We start from the raw sequence: 2,525 nt of genomic DNA on the forward strand, positions 1-2,525 counted from the left end.
AGCCTACCACCACTAATACATCAAGCTCTAGTGCCCCTAGCAGTAGTGGTACTAGTGGTGGGACTGCTGGCAACAGTCAAGCAAAGGGTGTAGTTGGGTTCACTTATGGGTCCATAGTGGAAACTGATGTAATCAGTCCCAAGACAGTTTCTGTCACACCTAGTGGCACTGGCCTTGCCACACTGGCTGCTTGTCCCCTTACAATGGATAAGTACAGGCAGACAGTTTCAGTAAATGGTGTTGAGGCCTTGGCCTACAGGGACACAGGTGCCAGTTTCATTTTGGTGACTGAAAACCTAGTGCACCCTGATCAACACATCATTGTACAACAGTATAAGATTATTGATGTCCATAACTCCACTAAGTTTCTTCCCTTAGCTATAATTCAGTTTAGTTGGGGTGGAGTTACTGGCCCTAAGGAGGTGGTGGTATCACCTAGCTTGCCTGTAGACTGTCTCTTAGGTAATGACCTAGAGGCCTCAGGTTGGGCTGATGTAGAGTTTTATGCCCATGCAGCCATGCTGGGCATCCCTGAGGAATTGTTCCCTCTCATTTCTACTGAAATGAAAAAGCAAAGGAGAGAAGGCCTGAAAACTCAGGATCCCTCTCCATCAACAGGTAAAAAGGGTATCACAGTATCCCCTAACCACCCTACCATTCAGGATACCATTCCTGTGGTGGGAGAAACCTCTCCTGGGGTGGCACCTGTTCCAAGGGAATCATCAGCTGGCAAAGCTGGACTCCCTGAGGTAGAAGTACCTCTCTGTGGGATAACTAACATTGGTGACAAAAAGAGCACCATTTTAGTTAACATGGAGCATCCCTCCAACCCTCCCAGAGAAACTTTAGTGCAGAAACCCTGCACTGCCTCACAACACTTAGGACAGCATCCCTGCCCTAGTGTGGAGCTCATAGGACAGCATCCCTGCCCTGCTCCAACTCAAGAGAAACAGCATCCCTGTTCTCTCTTCCAGCCAAATGGACAAAGTTTTTGCCCAGCTATGGCTTTATTGAGACAGCATCCCTGTCTGGCATTTCCATCACTACAAATAGGTTCAGTGGACAATTCCCACTGCTCTAAACTAAAACTTACTGATAGAAACTCTGAAAATACATCTTCACATTGTTGCTTAGCTAAAAAACTTCAAACAGGGTGGTTTACATCCCCACAGGGAAGTAACCATATAGTGGATGATAAAGGGAGTAACCAGTCTATTGCAGAGCTACTCTCTACTTATCACCACTTAGACAATAAAGTCTCAACTGGCCAAGGTTAGCCTTATTGTCCTTCGTTTGGGGGGGGGGGTTGTGTGAGAAGGTAGCCTCTTTCTAGCCTTGTTACCCCCACTTTTGGCCTGTTTGTGAGTGTATGTCAGGGTGTTTGTCACTGTTTTCACTGTCTCACTGGGATCCTGATAGCCAGGCCTCAGTGCTCATAGTGAAAACACTATGGTTTCAGTATGTTTGTTATGTGTCACTGGGATCCTGCTGGTCAGGACCCCAGTTCTCATAGGTTTGTGGCCTATATGTATGTGTCACTGGGACCCTGTCACACAGGGCCCCAGTGCTCATAGGTGTGCATGTATATGTTCCCTGTGTGGTGCCTAACTGTCTCACTGAGGCTCTGCTAACCAGTACCTCAGTGGTTATGCTCTCTCATTACTTTCAAATTGTCACTAACAGGCTAGTGACCATTTTTTCCAATTTACATTGGCTTACTGGAACACCCTTATAATTCCCTAGTATATGGTACTGAGGTACCCAGGGTATTGGGGTTCCAGGAGATCCCTATGGGCTGCAGCATTTCTTTTGCCACCCATAGGGAGCTCTGACAATTCTTACACAGGCCTGCCACTGCAGCCTGAGTGAAATAACGTCCACGTTATTTCACAGCCATTTTACACTGCACTTAAGTAACTTATAAGTCACCTATATGTCTAACCTTTACCTGGTAAAGGTTAGGTGCAAAGTTACTTAGTGTGAGGGCACCCTGGCACTAGCCAAGGTGCCCCCACATTGTTCAGAGCCAATTCCCTGAACTTTGTGAGTGCGGGGACACCATTACACGCGTGCACTACATATAGGTCACTACCTATATGTAGCTTCACAATGGTAACTCCGAATATGGCCATGTAACATGTCTATGATCATGGAATTACCCCCTCTATGCCATCCTGGCATAGTTGGCACAATCCCATGATCCTAGTGGTCTGTAGCACAGACCCTGGTACTGCCAAACTGCCCTTCCTGGGGTTTCACTGCAGCTGCTGCTGCTGCCAACCCCTCAGACAGGCATCTGCCCTCCTGGGGTCCAGCCAGGCCTGGCCCAGGATGGCAGAACAAAGAACTTCCTCTGAGAGAGGGTGTGACACCCTCTCCCTTTGGAAAATGGTGTGAAGGCAGGGGAGGAGTAGCCTCCCCCAGCCTCTGGAAATGCTTTGTTGGGCACAGAGGTGCCCAATTCTGCATAAGCCAGTCTACACCGGTTCAGGGACCCCTTAGCCCCTGCTCTGGCTCGAAACTGG

The sequence above is a fragment of the Pleurodeles waltl genome, chromosome 8, assembly GCF_031143425.1.
Source record: "Pleurodeles waltl isolate 20211129_DDA chromosome 8, aPleWal1.hap1.20221129, whole genome shotgun sequence".
NCBI lineage: Eukaryota > Metazoa > Chordata > Amphibia > Caudata > Salamandridae > Pleurodeles > Pleurodeles waltl.